A 19007-nucleotide genomic window follows, 5' to 3' on the forward strand; every position below is an offset into this window, starting at 1 on the left:
CATAGGAAAGGCAGACACTATCACAGGCTTTTAGCATTCAGGAATGCTTTATTTTAAATTGCAAGGTCTTCCCAGAAGCAATACACTAGCCCTACAGAAACCAGTCTGAGGTCTTTAAAATCATCTAGGGTTAATAATACGGCCACAGGCAGGGTTTGTAGTAGTGGTGGCAGATTCTGTTCAGTAGCCAACATATCCAGGTAGCATCAGGTAAGTGTTTATAAAACAAGGCCAGTGTTATGCACGAGCAGCCAGTGTGCAGTAAGAATCTGCCAAACAGCCACAGAGAACTCCTGCAACAAGAGAGAAAGACAAATGCACAGAGAAAAATGAAACAATAAACCAGCTCTATTAATATTAAAAACTATTGAAGCATCTAATCTTGTATTTCAATGCTCTGGTCAAAGCAGGATCCTTCCTTCCTGTTGCTGGCAATATTACCAATGGAGTCCAACACTGGCAAGTGTTTAATACTTAACGACAGCTTTTGCCACCAAAGACATTGTGGTGTGAACACATGAGAAGGACACAAAGTGGAGAAAATAAATACTATTGTCATTTTATAGGCAGGCAACTGAAGCCTGGAGGGAAGAAATCTGAGGTTATGTAGAGAGTGTGTAGTGTTCATTGTGAGCCCAACCATGCTCTCGGTCAATATGGCTTCTCCATTACTTTGTTCAGAGAAATCCTGCAATGCTTCTACCTGTTCCTTTTGGAAGATTTTCCCCCAGATGAATGACCTGGGTTAGCAGGAACAGCTTCCTGACATTCAAATGCACAGATTTAAATGGCAATGAAGCTCCACAAATGAAACAAGCCATAAACACTTGCTAATTGTGTTTGGTTGTGCAAGAGTAAAAATGCTTCTCTGTCCTCAGGAGGGGAAACAACAATTGATCCATTTTCTGGATGACTGTCTGCAAGATCCATTCCAAAGCTTCCTACCATGCAGAAGCAAACTGCAGGTTGTTTTCCTTTGATGAAGGCACACAAGACTATCACAGAAAGGCAAATGTGTCTCAGGAGACACTCCTGCTGATGCCGGATTGGTAGCAGGGGATGAAGCAAATGAGCAATGGTTGGTGACTCTAACACCAACAGCCTTTGTGAAATAATCTATGAATAGCTTCAGCAGCAGTTCTACCCTGACCACTAAGTGACTAACTGAAGAATTTATCCCTAAATATCTCCTTTTCTTCAAACCATATTCAGCCAAAGCTAAGAAAATAGAGAAACGGCATCACTTGCCATGGCGCTCAGTGAGTCCATGCTACTTTGGTTCTGGCAGGTGAATGCCCACCAGCAACCTCTCGGTATACATTTGGTGAGGGGAGTATGGCAGAGAGGTGGTTTAATGGAGGGCTGATAACAGAGCACCCAGGAGGAGAGAACCATGTGCTCAGACCTTAGGCCATCCTCCTGTTCCCCATGAGGAGGGAAGAGGGAGACATTTGCCAGCACGCACGTAAACTCTGCATTTTCAGAGGTGTCAGGTGAGCCGATTCGTAAAGGAACGTACCCGAGGGCCAGAACAGAGTTTGCACCCTGATTACTTCAGTCTGCTGCCCCACTAAGTTTGCACACACACACAGCTCTACACTTGCACCACATTTCTCTTCCCTGATCCAGCATTAGTCAGAATAATCTTGACTGCCTGGTGGTCCAGGTGTAACTAACCAAGTGTGCATGCAATGACAACATTTTACCTACCCAAGGTAGAAACAGAATTTTTTTAGGTAGCCAGCCATTGATTTCTGAGTCTAGAAAGGGAAAGAAGAGACATGAATCACTTTGAAATGAAGTTTTCTCACTTCTAGGACAACAAACACTACAGAATTAAAAATGGCTTACAAACTAATGAAACCGAGCAAGAAGTGGTGAGCCTGAGACACAGGAGCTGAGAGATATACGGAACCACTAGGGCTGAAAACCTCAAAGCTGAGTCACATATGATGAAACAAGGAGGTTTCCAGCTTGGAACAAAGAGAGATGGAGGAGGCCCTGCAAGCGTGGGTGTAAGGGGAGCAGTGCAGTTCTCTTTTACCGGTTTTGCCACGGCTATCTCCTGAGTGGGAGAGCTTGGGCAGTTGTCGACCTTCTTTCCTTGTTGGCTGTGGAGCAAAAAGAAACACCAACAGAGGTTGCAGCTGACTCGGCTCAATTGCAAGCAGTGCTCATTAATAAAGACAACAAAGCTACAGCATGAGGAAGAGCTGCAACCTAAGAGATGCCTGGGTCGTGGAGAAGAGTTTCGTACTGCTTTTCATTACAAAGGCAATTGCATTAAAACACAGCAACACCATAATGGGTAAAGACTAGATTGATGGCAAAGCCAAGCAGCTCCTTTGAGAACTTTGTAAGAAGTATTTAATTTCTCCCTCCTTCCCGTTTCTCCCCATCTTAAATTCCACATTTCTAGATTGATCATATTTTGGTTTCTTCTTTCTAAAAGTACGTGTTGCTGTTTCATTTTGAACCTATAGTTACTTTGCTTTCACTAGGCATGAGCAAGGACCTCAAGAGCATGGTGTCTGCTTCGAAAAAGGACCTGTCTCCAGCAACCACCTAGGCAATGGAGACCCAATAAGGATCACCAGGATGGAGTCAGTCTTCGGAAGCAACAGCAGGGACAATGAGGGGCACATGCTGAATTTCCAGGCCAAGCACTGATATCACTTGACTGTGCTAACAGGCTGAAATCAGGATTTTGTTTCTTGCCAGCTTTTATTGCCAGGCTGCTCAAACTCCTCTCTCCACCAAAACATGTCTTTTATCTTGTGTATTCTTTTTCATCTTCCCCTCTCTTTTACCTGCTGCCTGCTCCCAAGGCTTCTATCTGATTCCGCAATTGCTTTGAGAATTTTCTGTAAACAGAAAGAAAAATAATGATTGCCATCTACTTAGTTGTGCTCACGATCATTTCAGGGCTGCTGCACTGTACATCCCCCTGTGGCATGCTATACAACCAATTTCATAGATCTTCAAACATCTTCTAATGGGATATTGTACCTTCTCATGTGTTTGTAAGCATCTAGATTAATAACCCCTTTTACTTGGTGCACGGTCATAGTAATTACTACATGGAACAACTGAATTCATGGGTTCATCCAGCCTTGGATAACAGGTAAAACTAGGCAATCCTGAAGCAGCCACACAGGGGTAAGATAGCATACTAACAGCACAGAGCTAACACTGTTTAGGTTATTTTATTGCAGGAAAACATTAGTATTGCTGGGTTTCTCCCATCAAACATGTGCTACCATGGTAGCAAGGTAGGAAAAAGGGTCTGGTATTGTCTTCTATGATGCCCTCCAACTTTGCCTGATAGAGACACTACAGTAATTAAAATAGAGGATCCGTAGTGCCCTTCAGGTGTGGGGATAGCCCTACTATTGCAAACAGCAGGTTTCCTCCAAAATTCTTGTTATTTTAAACTTTGTATTACATTTCAGCCTCCGTTGTTACAGTTCATGTAGTCATTGCACAGCTCTTCTCTCCAGGACACAGAGAGCACAAAACCGAATCTCAAATCACTTCATAGAATTGAAAGAGGAGTTTTTAAACAGGGCTTATACTTACTGCTGGCACTTCATACTTGGTGCTTAATTTGGGAGTGACTGCTAGAAGGAATACTTAACCCCTCATGTTTACTGAAGTTAGAGGATTTCTGCATTGCGGAGCAGCTGAGAAAGGGAAGAGTGAGAGTGAGAAATCTGGTGTTTGGAGCCACATGGGCTGGGCTCTGTACCTAGATGTGGTGTTTTGAAATTCAGAGATTCTATGTAACCTTGTTACTTAAAGAAAACTACAGTCCAGTAGTGATGGGGGTGGGGGGGTGGGGGGGAGATATTTTTAATGGCACTTGAACTCTGGCCAGGAAAAGAGAGCAGTTGCTCTGAAAATAACTGTGTAGCTGCAGGCTTTGCTGCTGCTGCTGCTGCTGCTGCTGCGGTGGCTGCTGTTCAAGCTGCTGCTTTTGCTTTTTATTCTGCAAAGTAATAATACGAACCTGGTGCAGATTATTAAGAAAGAGAATTGAAATTTTTATCCAGGATATGCCCCACAACTTTAGTCTTCTAAGCAAAAGATAAGCTACTCCTGGAATCTGCTAAGAGTGAGATGAGACTTCCCACATCTAAATTTCATTTGCATTTCTGTGGTTGGGTGATTACATGACAGAAAAAGCAGCTGTTCTACATAAATATGAGATGCTTGTTTGATGCCGCATAAACCATATTAACTTACAATCAATAGCACATGCTTCAGATATGGCTGATGTGGAAATATTCTGGATATTTTATATCTCTAAAATAAGTAACCTGGAATAGAGGGCATATTGCTAATACTTACAACCCAATTAGTTCAGGGTGCTTGAGCTGCTCTTCTAAGTGGCTTATTTTTATCTGCATGTCCTTAAAAGTTCAAAAGAAAAGCAAACAATTTTAATATTAGTCCATCAGCCTGGTGTGCAATAAGAGTCAAGTCAGAGCTTATTAGCATGAGATCAGCACCAGTGCTGCCCTTGCAGATATTATATTCTGTTCTCCCAAATTGGCTCTGATAGAAATCTACAGGAATCTGCCCTACTGGTATTAGTTTTATATTGCAGTAACTTTCTGGATGAATTATGTTCCAAATAACACAAGATTACTCATTTTAAAGGCGTACTTGCTGGTTTGCAGACTATGGTCTGCAAAAGTTCTAACCCAAAACTTCTCAGTGTTGTATTATTTTTGTATTCCTGAGACTACAGGCAGACCTGCTCCCTGCACTCTTACCTGTATTATATTTTACTCTATAGCTTCACTATTTGACACCCTTGTAATTACCTTCGTAAAACCTGTTATAGAATGGTGCTGATCTAAACAAAGAGCATGTACTGTGATATACAATAGGATGTTGTACCTCTAAGATTTTGTCCTGTTGTATGACTAATCCTCTTTCTTCCAATATTTCATTTTTTTCCTAAAAATCAACAAAATGAAATATAACTTGTTAGAGGGAAAGTATTAATATTAAAATGGAAGTATTGGTTAAACTTTCAGTGTAAAAGGACTAGTGAAAAGCTACAAATCAGCACTTGCTATCCATCAAATGTTTATCAGAACTGAGGATTATGTGATCACACAGTGTGTTTGACAGTCTTTCTAGCCCCAGAAACTGTGGCTGATATCAGCAGTGAAGGGAAATCTTACAGAAATGAAATTCCTATCTGTTTGGTAAAAATAAGCAGTGGGATAGAAGACAGAAGCTGAAGCTGGTGTCCACGCTGAGATAAATGCTTTGAGGGTTGTTATAACTATTTTATCAGAGGATCTACAGAAGCAAGCTGCTTGTGACCACCAGGATGGCTTTTTTTCATTACCAGGAGAAACTAACTCCCACCTGCAGTGCCCGCGTTACGTGTCAGACTGCTCTGACAGGCAGCTCACCGGGGATGGTGATGCAGCAAGTCATCCGCAGCCCTGCTTAGCCACGGCTGTGTGACCTCATGCAGAGGGGATGATGGGGGGGACACTGCGCGTGCAGTCGCGGACTCAGGCAAGATGCCGTACATTGGCCAAGCGTCCTGGCTTTTCCGCCACTGCAAACATATGGCTGGGGAGCTCAGTGGCTTGTGGGATGCAGAACGCCCTCAGCAGGAAAGTATCCTCAGCAGTTGGGTAGTGCAGGAAAGGCCTGGGGGTGGTGGGACAGGAGCTGAGCGTGAGCCCCCAGCGTGCCCTGGCAGTGATGGAGACCAGCAGCATCCCACCCCTGTGAGCAGGAGCGTGGCCAGTAGATTGAGGTAAGGGAGTATCTCCCTCTACTTGGCACTCGTTAGACCAGGCGTGGATACTGCATCCCCCCCAGTACATGATGGATGCCCATGAACTGCAGTGAGTTCAGGGGAGGTCCCCAGGGTGGCTGTGCAGGTGCGCAGGAGGCTGAGCGGGCTCCGTCCCTGGAGGTTTTACAGCTGGGCTGGATGCAGCCCTGAGCATCCTGGTCTGAGCTTTGAGCGGGTGGTCAGACCAGAGCCCCCCCCACGGTCCCTTCCCACCTGAATTATTCTGTGATCCCATGACTCTGCTGGCTCATAAATCAAGTCGACTTGGATTATGGAGGCCTCTCCTAAACAAAAGTGTTGCTTTTCTGTAGCTTAGCATGAAATCACAGACATACGCACCATTTCAAAACTTTGCTGGGGACTTTGTTATGACAAGTGCTTGCATTTAATTGTTTTGCTGGGGAAAAAAAAAAGTTGTCTTTATTTGTACTGAACAAAAAGAAGCTATCAGCTAGTCAAGTTGGGGCGAGGCAGGAAAAGGAATTTGTAAGTCAAAGCAGTCTATTTTGTTCAGCACTGTGCTTTTTCAAAGTCTTATGATGATTGATGGACTATGGAAGATTTTATTTCCAGAAGGCTTATTTAAATCCCAGCTGTGTGTTTAGAAACCCACAGCCCCTTCCACTGGAGGGACAAACCAAGGTGTCAGCAAGCCACATGCTTGTATTTGCTCCTGTGGTAAAACAAACAGGAGAAGGCTGTTACCACAAGGCCACTATTGGCCCCACGAAATAGATTAGGAAAATGTACATTTGAAAATTGGTCAGTAACCAGCTGACATTTGTGAAAGAAAGGTGGACCACATACATCTCTCCATGGATAACTGCACACCTCAGGAGCAAATAATTTATGTTCCACTTTGGGAAGCATCAGAAGAGACCACAAAGACTCCGTAAGCCATGAACTCACAGTCGCTCTGGTTCATCCAAAAGCCTGCTTTTCAGGCCATCCCTGCACTCAGAGGCAGCAATGACAGGGGAGCTTTGTCATGCCAATGACAGCCAGCAAAATCTTTGGTGGGCTCACATCTGGGCAGAGTTAGACATCACAGAGCTACCTTGACATGATCTTCATTGCTCTGGGGCAAGTCCAAACTTACAATCTATTTTTGATAATCTTATGGTCAGCTCTCACAGTCTTTCTTCACATGTCATGCCTATTTCTTTCTTCACAAGGGCATTTCAATACCTTTAGAAGTTCCTTTTCCATTTCTTCCAACCTTCTCGCCAGGTTCTGCAAACATGTCTGTCACAGGAAAAGCGTTAGCAGTGGGTGAGGGTGGGCAGAAAGAGGCACAGGGAGAAGTCACGGGGTTGGTGAGATGGGAGACCAAACACGAATCTTACTGAAAGCTTTGCATTTCTCAATACTTACCCATAGGCATTCTTAATGCGCTAACTATGCCATTTAGTTTTAATCCTATTAGAAAATAATGAATTGAATCCTTCCTGTGTCAGTTATTTATGGGGGTTTTTTTACAAGGAAGATGATGGAGGAAGTGTGTGCATGCATGTGTGTGTTTGTGCGTTCATCCTAGAACCCATTCCTTACTGCAGTTATACGTAGGAATTGGTGGAAGAGCCAGCTGAACAGAAAAAAAGTTAAATCCTCTTGCTTGTTTTGTCAATACCAGCAACTCTGGTTCTCAAGTATTCTTCTGCATGTGCCTGAATTGTAAAGCCTTTATATGGGGAACTGGATTTTTCCTTATGCGTGTAAAATACCTGGTATACCAAACACTATCCCTGGTTAAGGACCACAGGTTAGTTCTGGCTTTTATCACCAGCTGGTGTGTCTTTTACCTGCATTCTTCCTCAGAAAAGACTCTCTTGCTCATGTTAACCAGCCCTTGGGACACAGGGTATCTGGACATTTCTGTGCATCAAGTCAAAATGTGTAAAGTGTGTATAGTATAGATTTTATCAAATCATTGATATGTTAGTGTTTGACTACTTGCCTTCAAATTACTTATGTCTTCTAAACATGGAACCTGTTGATGCTTAAGAAGTTTATATTCATGGAACACAGAAATCTGAAAATTAAAAACAAAGTTATGTTATGAACAAGCAACAATGTGGTGGGAAGTAAGGGGGGAGTTTCACCATTCTTCTTATACAAGGGTTCTTGATTCTTCAGACCCATGTGTTTCTGCTGAAGATGACAAAAAGTTTCCCTGTAAGGCCTAGTTATGAAATTGCCTGGCACAAAAATGTAAAAATTTCTAAAGATGTGTCTTCGCAGGAACAGCCATTTTAGTTATGCTTCCCATGAAGGACATAACAATTTTCAAAACATGCCTGAAATACAAAGATAACAATAGGTGGCACTTAAGAACACTGGTAAGATGAAGGTTATTTTCAAGGTAAGTCCTCAAGTACCTTAAAATGTATTTTGGCCATAGCTTCCAGTTGTCTTTAATTGTCAGGAAGTTCACAGTATATGGAAAGCACTCAAATTAAACCTGGTTTTTTGCCTTCTTTGCAACTAGATGAAGTAGAATATCGCCTGACCTCACAAGTTTTCTTTTACCATGATGCTGTCAGTAAATATTTTAGTATGTGATTGTATGCATGCTCCTTCACCGTCTCTGCCCAAAAGCACATGAAACAGAGGGTGAAAGCCATTTTGAATCACCCGGAAAGACTCTGCTGACTGCAGTGAGACCGAGGGAGTTACAAGCGACTTGCCCACGGTCTCACCATGAATCAGGTCCAGGCACTACGAGATGGTTGCGGGTCCTTGACTGCAGACCCATCTGCAGCCCCTGCCCTACCTCCTCCGTCTGCCACTCCGGTTCTTTCTTGACCATTCCAGAAGCAAAGCCTGCGGCATCTTTCTGTCTCATCTCAGTCCTTGGAGGCACAGGCAATGTCTGAAAACTACAGAATTACAGTGTGACGTGAAGGATCACAGCCTGGGCCGCTGTTCTGGTTACGTGAAAACAGGCAAGGCAGGAGTGAGAGCATTAAAACCTAAACTCAAATTTCACCTTACTCCTTTTGCATTTCTTTCCTCCCCCCGTGCATGTTTTTTTTCTTGCTACATGAGATGATTATAAAATAACTGAATCAAGCCTTTTTGTATAACACCAACTTAATCCCACTTTTGACCAATGAACGGCTTTGACGAACTCCGCAAAATATTTTATTGCATTCATCTTTTTCTGCACTTTTTCATTGTCTGACTTGACCAAGAAGTAAGTGCACCAAAATATATAGGGAACAACCTTATCTCGTGTTTATTTTAGCCTAACAAGAAAAAGGAAGTTGGCAAAATCTCAGAAAGAAACTGTTTTCCTGGTGAGTTTTGAGTGGGCCAATACTTCTGGTCAGGCCTACATGACATCAGAAAATGTCCAGCCCATAACGTTATTATGCTAAATACTCCAAAAGTTGTTTGGTTTCTGCTTGATCTAGAAGGCACAATAACATTGGAATATGTTCAGACTGCACTCACCTCTTGAAATGTCTGTTTTCACTGAGGGACTCCTTGTTTTCATCATGAAGTTTGGAAACCATCTTGCTAAGATCTTTCTTCACACTCTGTAGATAAGGTCACATCTGAAAACGGTATCTTCCTACAAAAACATTGCACAGAAAAATCTGTTGTTTTGCACTAAACACTTTGTCATGTCCCATCTCCTGCAGAGCTGGAACAAGATGCTCAGGTGGACTATATAATTTGCTCTACCAAATTCTTCATGTCCGACAGACCTCACAGTGGGTTGTCTCTTATATGCTTGTAATACCAGATTTTTTCAGGTTTTGAGACAGACTGGTAGAAAACCAATCATCTAACAGAGCAATACAATTTATTTCACAGCAGTGAGAATAAAACTGCCATAAAACTGCAAAAAGGCAAACACAAAATCCCTTGACTCCTTTTTTTTTTTAAGCCATAGTAAGTCTAATTTTAATTTTAGTACTGTAACTGCTGAATTTATCCCTACTTCCCTTTTTAGACAGGGCATTTGGGCACAAATAGGCTCGAGGCCATCATACAGGATATAAGTGACTCAGCTAGCAAGAGCAGGCCCCATCCAGGTTTTGGCTAGGAGGACCCAAGAGGCATAGGACTATGTACCCATGCCCTGAGGGATGCTGCAACAAGGGAGGGGGCTGTGGCAGCTCACTCAGCCCCTGCTCTGTAGAAAGAAGTACTGGGTGAGGCCACAATACTATTTTCATTTGTTTGGCATTTTTTTTCTTGATTTCAAGCACAAAAAGCTCTGCTGAAATTCTGTGCAAGCTTTCAGGGACAAAACAGGCTGCAGGAAGGGAGCTTTTGGAGGCGTTTCCCGTGGATGGCTCTGCCGTGCTATTTATACAGCGAAGGGATCGAGCTCTTCCTCTGGCATTCACGGCAAGGATCACAGATATAAACTGAGGGACAGATTTAGGACAGCTGCCCTTCTGAATGCTGCAACTGCCTGGCCACTGCCACGGATGCAGCCTGCAGCCCCATGAGGGTCTATGGCAGGACTGGTGGCTGCACGGCCTCAGGGACATGCCCGCACCCCTCGGCTGGGCGCAGCACCAAAATCCCTCTGCTCGCTCTGAACGAACAAGAGTATCTCCGGGGTGAGAGTCAGGAGGTGGGGATGTGTGCAGGGCGACAGGGGAAATGCAGGCATCTCAGTCTGGCAGTGTGAAAACTCTGACATGAACCAAACTTTTACTGAATAGAGCACATGACAACAAAGATTAAGGAGGATTTGTGCAACACTACTCTTAGATATCGTCTCTAAAATGCAGGATCATCCCAGCTAATCCGGACACTCACGCTTTGTCCTAGGGAGGATGACATCCCACACCACTGTCTGATGGCTCCTGGCTACAGGATTTTGCTCTCAAGGGGTCACATCCTTTGGCAGCTCACGGGACCTGAACCAACCGTGCACCTCAGCAAGATGTAAGACTCATTGATTTTGGCTTGTTATTTTTCAAGTTTGCTTTGAGATCTTTCTCCTGATGGTCATTTTCTCAGGTAATGGTCACATCAGCGGTGCTATTAATTCTTATTGCAAACAGTGTATATAATTTCCCTGTGCTGGTTCTGGCAGCAAAGCAACTAAGCTCCTGGGGCAGAGAGGCAATTAATTTTGTAACACAGGGCTGCTTCATATTCAGGACTCGGTTCAACAAAGCACTTAAGCAAAGGAATAATGACTGACTTGAATGGGAATATTAGTGCTTAAAGTTAATTGTGTGCTTTTAAAATTGGGCCTTATATCATGCCAATCAAATCATTAATCTACTCAATTACAAGTTCCAGCTAACAAATACATGCCCTAGACTTTCTTTCCTCAAAAGGGGAAACAGATGCAGATAGGGCCTTGAAAAAGCTATCAACATTCAGTAGTAACATAGCAAAGACTAAAAATGCGTTGGCTTCCTCCTCGCTAATTCTTACCAACCAGAAAATGCAATGTGCCAGCACTTTAGAAACAATCAGACAAATGCTTTAATGAACAAATGGACTATATATTAAATGCCAAACAGGGAGTTTTTCTCTTTCCTTAAGGCAGTCTCAGTGGAATCTGAGAACTAAGTATTTTTTGACACTGTATGATTTTTGAGCTTTCTGGTATGCATCACAGTAGGCCCACCAAAAAGTATGTCTGAGTGTCAGAAGGATTAATTGTGCAGGGAACAGCGGGAAAGCCAGGATGCTATCTGCAAGGTTACACAGATAGAGCTGAAGATAGTGATTAGAAGTGATACACTGTTGTGAAGCCAGATATATTCTCACATGAGCATAGGCTACAAGCAGCTCATGAAACAAACCACCTCAAACCTCTTGCTTACCAGCAGATGGTATCTTAAGCTGTACAACTGCACTTTGACTAACCACAAAGACATCCTAACTTAAATAAACTGATGAGTTTATCGATTAAACCACATACCTCTGTAGGAGAAGACTACAATGTCAAAACTTTCAACTCTTTCAACAAAAACTTGTGTGATGGACAAAACCTGTGATGCAGCTGTGGTTGGAGCGGTTCATACAGCATGCTACTGGCTCACGACATTTTTGCTTGCCATGCTATTATTGAGGTTTGTGGTGGGCAGCCCAGCTAGGCTGTCATTTTTCGGACATAGTCTCTGAGGAACTACAGATGGTAAAGGTAAATGTGGTGCTACATGTTAATGTACAGGATTCAATAACCTGGACCAAATTATTGCTGCAGTCTATGTCTGGCCAGCTGGAGCTGGCATTATTTCCACTAGTCCCCAAGTGAATTTCTCAGTTTAATTTTAAACAGAAGAATGATTTTGCTGTTGTTGTTTTATATTCATCATGTAGTTTGTTTTTGTGCCTCTTTGCCTTTTAGAGATGTTCTTCTCTGCGTCAGCCTCTAGGGATGGGTTAATGTAGTGCACTGAAGTCTTCTTTGGAAGTCCGCTGCCATGACTGCAAAACGGGAACTAGAAAGCTGACTGTTATGATAATTAGCATGCAGTTTTAGTTGTGTAGGTGTGTGATGTGTTAGCAAGGAGTGTCTATTTTTAGTTCAGACATCTACAACCTGTATTCAACTGTATTCAGATATGGACTATGAAACAAGTCTGTCTAAACCAAGACATTGCTGCATTTGTGTATGCACATGTGGGTGAATATGTGCATGTAGAAGGATAGGAAGAAAAAACCCCACAATATCTGCCTTAAATTAGATACTTTTGTCTTTGTGTCCACTTCTGAGAAGACCTAGAGATGGGAACAGCATCCAGCCTTCCAGGAAGAAGCCATATGTTGCGTATAGAGGGAGTGGGAGTGAAGCCTTAAGACTCTTCCCATAGGCAGGGTAGTACAGAGGGTCACTGACTGAAGCACTAATGGTGTAGGAGGTGAGACAAGAGGGCAAGGGAATTAGGAGGATGTTGGCTTGGCTCAATTTAAAACAGTGAGAGCTATTTCCTTGAAGAAGCTTTACCTGAACTGCCAGCTCAGACTGTGAGCTCAGTCAGGCAGTGATCGTCTCCCAGCAATGTGCGAAACGCAGCCAGCACTAAGGGGATCTCACGCTGAACGCCAGCCCCCAAGCACATCCATAACGATTTCAATTTTAGCAGCTGTGGCTCAAATGAGATACGTTTAGGTTCAATGTCCAGCTGATTCAATAGAAAGTATCATCCTGGTCGTCTCGTTCATCAGATCTCCTAGAAATATCACCAAAACAGTGTGACTGAGGCAAATGAGGGAGGCACAGTCTTCAGGCTGAGCATCCCAGACAGATCTGGTTAAACCCAGCAGCTTGCTGGCATCTGTAATGCCAGCACTCTCCCCCGTCCATCCTCCCAGCATTTAGCAAATTGAAAATGCTGCCTCCCAAATGGGGGAAGCTGGCTCTGAGAAAAACCTAGACAGAGAGACTTGGCTTTGTTCTGCTCAAATTTCCTCATTCCCTGACTTTTAAGTGCCTGACTTTGCAGTCACAGTGGTGTCATGTTCATGACTTCATGCCTTTACTTCTAATTTCTTTTTTTTCTGCTTGTGCTCCTTTACACGTTATGGCTGTCTTCTTTCTTTGCGACATCACTGGCTCTTCACAGACCATGTACTTCACCCTGTGAAAGTACTGGGCTATTGCTCGCAGTCACTCACAAGACAACTCTCCCATCCTGCAGAGAAAGGTGAAATCTCGTGGTCACCAGATACAGAGGGCCTCACTTGAACAAGGTGAGGGTTTTGACTGTTCTGTGGTACAGATGTCTGTCCTATTTGGGCAGCTGAATAATCATTTATATTTCATTTATCCAGAGATTTCTTGCTTGTATATGGGTAAAAATCCCCACATCTGATTTCATCACTGCTCTGCATCCATCATAAGTTTTCAAAGTGCAATTTCATTGTTTATTCAATGTTTTGGTTTTTATTTTTTTTTTAATCCTCTGTTATTTCCAAGTCTGATTGCTCAGAGAAGGATGTCTGTCATGAATGCTCAGAGAGTGGGTGCCTGCATCTTGTTTTTAGTAGACACCGTGCTTAAAATACTTCGGCTTCTCTTCCCATGTGGTTGGAAAGACTTGATTTTCCTGTTTGCTTTTTTTTTTTAATCTAGATTTGGCAACCATGACAACCACATGCCAGCATTGGAACTGGGATAAAAATAGGGATATTTTTATGCCTTAGTTGGATTAGCTTTTCACCTCAGACAGTTCCCAGAGGCATGGCCCATTGCTTAAGGCTGGGAACCCTCCCAGCAGACCAATACTTCTGTGCTTGATCCAGGAGAGGAGACAGACAAAAGGTGACTCCAACACAGAAAACTTTGGAGTTCCTTGTATTTACAGTTTGCTTTTCAAAAGTAAGTCACATGCTTCTGTAGCAAAAGAGCTGACATGCTGTAAAATTTCAGGACATCTCTCTTGCTCCTAGTGATTTCACTGCTTCTAGTATCTAATCTACCTCTCTTGTGTCTAAGCTGCTTCCTTCTCCTTGCTGAGCAAAGACTTTGACCACATTTCACTGATAAACTGCACTGGAAAACCCAAATGAAAGAATATAGAATGTTGTTGCCTGAAAACCAGTTCTGTCTGCCCATAGACAAACTTGTTCCCAAATGTGGCCACCACAATGTCAGAAGCAAAGGATGATTTCTATCTCATCCTCTGCACGGCATTGCACAGCACAACCAACCAACTTTGATCTTCAGATGTTGCAGCAAAAACCATGTCATCCTGCACTACGGGAAAGATAAACCATCCAGAGAATTGATTGCCAAGGCTGATAACTCAAGGCTTCAGCAACTGATCCTGACCACTGCCTGCTGCTCTTCTGTCTTGTGGAAGATACAAGAAATATTTGTAAGACAGATCCATGCCTCTTCTGGCTAGTAAAGGTCAGCTAAAATCAACTGTTCCCTATTCTAGCAGAAATTATTCACTTTTTCCTCTAAGACAGCAATTCATTGGCTTTTCTGAAGAAGTTCGACAATCTTTTCGGTGTTCAAACAGTCTACACATGAGAGACCTTAATAGTTATCACTGTATCACTAAACTTTGGTTCCAAGAGAAAAACATTGGACAAATAGTAAAAACTCAATGCAAACAACAAGCATCTACCATGTTTACTGAATACTTCTGGTCAAGTCTATGAACATAGAAAAAATTTGTACAAATTACTGAAGACATCTCCTTGTAAGCTGGGGCAACACTTAAATTTTCAGTCTATTTGCAACCTTCCTCAGTCTAGACCATGCTGTATCGCTCACTCACTTGCACAACATTCCTGGAATGATAAAAGTCACAAGGGGCCATTTCTGTTTCTGTCTCTCAATGGCTTATGCTCTATCCTCCTCTTCATTGCTCAAAGAGATACTCAGAAGCAATGAAGAGATGTCTTCTGATCTGCTCTCAGCGACACACCAAGGATATATGTTTACAACTCCCATTTTCATCAGATGCAACTGTAGTCCTCACAGAGGAGTTGTACTGCACAGAGTAAGAAACAACACTTGGCTGCAGACTTGCTTGCTCAAGCCACTTGTGTCCAGCAGCATTTTGATGCTGCCAGTATTTTCTTCTTCGCAGTGCATCAGATATTTATTATAGGAGGTTGAAAGGGTTTTTCAGCCTCAGGTGTGGTGCAGTACATAGAATAGATAATTGGTTGAACTTCTGGATCCTTAATATGTAGTTTCTGAATGCTAGAGAAAGGCCATGATGAGTCAAGTGGCAACCGCCAAGCTCTGATGTTGTTCTGATTATAATAACTTTCTGAAGCCATCTAGGAATTGGGAGAATGCATTATCATGTTCGTATGCTTTTGACCCTTCAAAGATTGCTACTGTTGAGCTGAAAAAGAGTGAAGTATTTCTCATCTGAAACAGTAAGAAAAAAGATTGGGGAAAAGTGAGAAAGAGGAAGAAAGGCAGGTGGTCAGGAGGTGTGGTCTATTCTTCTGGTGACGATGTCCTTGTCTTCACATCTGCCCCTACACCCTTTCCCTGTCCCATTTTGCTGCATTGCTACCCTTTATCTACCCTTTATCCACCCTTTATCCTTAATCCTCACCTTGCTATGCTGTAAGACACTATTTATACACAAGAGAAAAGAACTGGACAGCAGATAGAAGAGAAAAGCCGTGCAAGTTAAATGCTGTCTTGACTACACATTTGCTTAAGCTTTTTTCTGTCTCTTTCTGGTTCTGTAGTTAGTGGGAAACTTCGTACAGTCCTGTTGCTTTTCTCTGAAAGTGATAGTATGAATCAGGCAGTTTTCTCTTGTAAAGATTAAGGAGACAGTTGAAGGCATTCATGTTTCTGGTGTGATTTGTCGATGGTCAAGCCATCAGGACAAATGACTCCCAAAATCAAGCAGATGAGCAACAGGTGTTGGCTTACTGCTATATTATTTACTGCCTACCTGAGGGATGTTTTACTCTGGCAGAAGCATGGACATGTCTGTGCCTGCTGGGATCCAGCCTTGGAAGACGCTGCCAGCCCTTGTGATGCAAACAGTGGGCATGGTGGGGAGGTTCCATGCCTGATTCCAGCCTTGTCTACACCTTTACCAGTGGCCACCAACACCCACCATCAACTGCTCACAGCCCACATTCCACAGGGATCTGATGTTCATCCAAGGTTGCTGAGAGCTGCTGTTACTGTTACAAGGATACTCTCAATCATCGTTGGAAGGCTGTGCCAACTGGTTATGGGGCAAATCTGTCTGGAAATAATATCCATGTTCATAAAAGTAGAGGGGATTGAGAACAGTCAGGAAGGATTGACTGAGGGAAAATCCTTCCTGACCAGCCTGATTTCCTTCTATGATGTGATGCCTGGATCTGTAGATGAGGGGGGAACAGTGATGTTGTATACTTTGACTTTAGCAAGGCCTTTGACACAATTTTCCATAGTATCTTTATAGCCAAATTCGTGAGATATGGCTTGGATGGATGACAGTAAGTTGGGCAGAAAATTAGCTGGCTAACTAGGCTCAAGGGATTGGGATCTATGGTATGAAGTTTGACTGGCAACCAGCTAGTAGCAGCATTTCTCATTTGATAGTGAGGTCAATACTGTTTAACGTCTGTATTAATGACCTGTCTGATGGGACGGAGTACACCCCCAGAAAGTTTGAGGATGATGCCAAATTAGGGCAAGTGGCTGGTACGCTCAAGGGCACGGATCAAGAGCTTTCAGGAGGACCTGAACAAGCTGGAAAAATAGGCTGACAGGAACCCCATGAGAGTCAGCAAAGGCAAATGCAAAGCCCTGCACCTGGGAGAGAATAAGCTCATGAAACAGTATGGGCTGGGCACCGCCTGTCTAGAAAACAGGTTTGAAGAAAAGGACCAGGGGGTACCTGGTAGAGAAGCTGAACATGAGACCTGGCAGCCAAGAAGGCCAGCTACATCCTGGGCTGCGTTACCAAAAGGCAGATCTTATCACTCTCTCCAACTGCCTCATGAGAGGCAGCAGAAAAAAATGGAGATTGATGCTTCTCAGAGGTACATAGCTATAGGACAAGACAGAATGCATATAAGCTGCAGCATGGGAAATTCCAGCTAGATGTTAGGAAAAAAATATTTTGACTATGAGGGTGGTCAAACATTGGAACATAAGGCCCATAGACAATGGGAACTCCATCCTTGGAGACATTTGAACTCCACTAGACCAGGCACTGAGCAACCAGATGTAAGCTGGCCCTGCTTTGAGTGACAAGCTAAAACAGGTGACTACCAGAAGTCCATATCTATATTACCTGAGGACTCTGCAAGTAGATCAATCATTAAGAGCCATGGATAAAGCTACACTCCCAGAGGAAGTGCAAACTTTAATCCTCTAAGAAGCAAAGTCTCAGGGATATTTAATGTTCCATATAAATGCTGAGGATGAGTAGCTCCTTAAAAACTTTCAGCTGCTTTTGGCTTGAGGCAACAGTGAGGTTACCAGATTTCACAGGTTAATGTGAAAAGTTTACTTCTGGGAGCCTTCCTCACTGTTAGTGAAAGGCAAAATACAGCCTACAGGTTAAAGCGTACGACACAACATTAGGAGAAAAATAGTCTAATTCTGATTCAGTAGCAGACTTGCTAAGTGACTTTGAAGAAATCTTCTGAACTCTTTCATGACTTACCTTGATAGCATGTAATATAGGACTAGTAGGCTATTACATAGTTGAGACAAATTCAACACTGCTTTTAATTTTTGCATTTGGGTGTAGTGGAAAATATTGCTGTACTTTTTATTTTATGAAAGATATTACTATGTCTTTTTAACATTGAACTGGTTGTCAGTTTTAAACCGCAGATCACTAAAATCTTACAAGAATATTTTCTAAGCTCAACCAGTAATTGGAGCAATAGTTTCCTTATTAAACCTGAAAAAGAGCAGTTACACATTGCTAGGGATAGTATTATATTTTCTCCATCTATTGCTTTTTATCTCATAGAATCTTAACATAGGGATAGAACAGAGCATTTAATGAGCTTTTGGATTTAAAAGTCCCCAAGCATATCACCTTAATTTGGAAGAAAGAGAACATCCTTATTCTGAACACTTTTATTATTCATACTGAAACTCCTGGGATTGTATCTTCCAAGGTTTTGAAGAGAAATGAGTTTGTCCTGCTGCTTCTTGCATGGCCAGGTTTTGCAGCTATTCTGCTACGCCACTGATAAAGAACAACATTTAGAAATGAAAGGGGGTGAAGGAATAGCATCGCGTGTACCTCTGCTGCTCTGCCAGATTTCTGGTAGCAGATATATAAATTGGATACGATTAAGAATACAGCCAACAGTGTATAATGAAGAGGATCATGATAATGTCATAGCAAATCCCTGCCAAAACTTTCTTCATTTCACATGCCTTATCCTCCTCATTTATAAAAACACTGAGTCAATACTTTTCATTTATAAAAAGACTGTAGTGTATACACAACACATGCAGAGCAGGTACTCACATCTCTTTGGAAGACTCTACTGTCTGATAAAGAGACAGAAGCATTTCAGGAGTGCCAGAAAGCATTCAGTCTTGCGTGCTGCCCTACTTCAGGATTACTACGTATGTTTTGCCATTGCATCATGAAGAAAGTGCCTGCAATGGCTCTCAGATCAATGTATTCACCTCTGAGGTGTTATCTGAGCAGCTGAGCAAATGCTGCTGAGAGGCTGAGTGTCCTTCGTACCACAGGAGAGACATACCTGTATCTGTATATCCATATGTGTGACT

At 42.7% G+C, this 19007-nt stretch overlaps 3 long non-coding RNA genes across 3 annotated transcripts; all 3 read right to left on the reverse strand.

Moving 5' to 3' along the window:
* Positions 1 to 230: 230 nt before the first annotated feature.
* On the reverse strand, positions 231 to 2107 carry LOC142600772 (uncharacterized). Its single transcript, XR_012834332.1, has 3 exons — positions 2045 to 2107; positions 1711 to 1760; positions 231 to 293 (listed from the first exon to the last, which is right to left on the reverse strand). It is a non-coding gene; the product is annotated as an uncharacterized LOC142600772 (long non-coding RNA).
* A 2243-nt stretch (positions 2108 to 4350) lies between these two features.
* On the reverse strand, positions 4351 to 7061 carry LOC142600508 (uncharacterized). Its single transcript, XR_012834030.1, has 3 exons — positions 7019 to 7061; positions 4906 to 4965; positions 4351 to 4412 (listed from the first exon to the last, which is right to left on the reverse strand). It is a non-coding gene; the product is annotated as an uncharacterized LOC142600508 (long non-coding RNA).
* Positions 7062 to 8603: 1542 nt separating this feature from the next.
* LOC142600773 (uncharacterized) lies at positions 8604 to 18831 on the reverse strand. Its single transcript, XR_012834333.1, has 3 exons — positions 18739 to 18831; positions 9287 to 9407; positions 8604 to 8709 (listed from the first exon to the last, which is right to left on the reverse strand). It is a non-coding gene; the product is annotated as an uncharacterized LOC142600773 (long non-coding RNA).
* Positions 18832 to 19007: the final 176 nt, after the last annotated feature.

Source organism: Balearica regulorum, chromosome 2, assembly GCF_011004875.1.
Source record: "Balearica regulorum gibbericeps isolate bBalReg1 chromosome 2, bBalReg1.pri, whole genome shotgun sequence".
Classification (NCBI taxonomy): Eukaryota; Metazoa; Chordata; class Aves; order Gruiformes; family Gruidae; genus Balearica; species Balearica regulorum.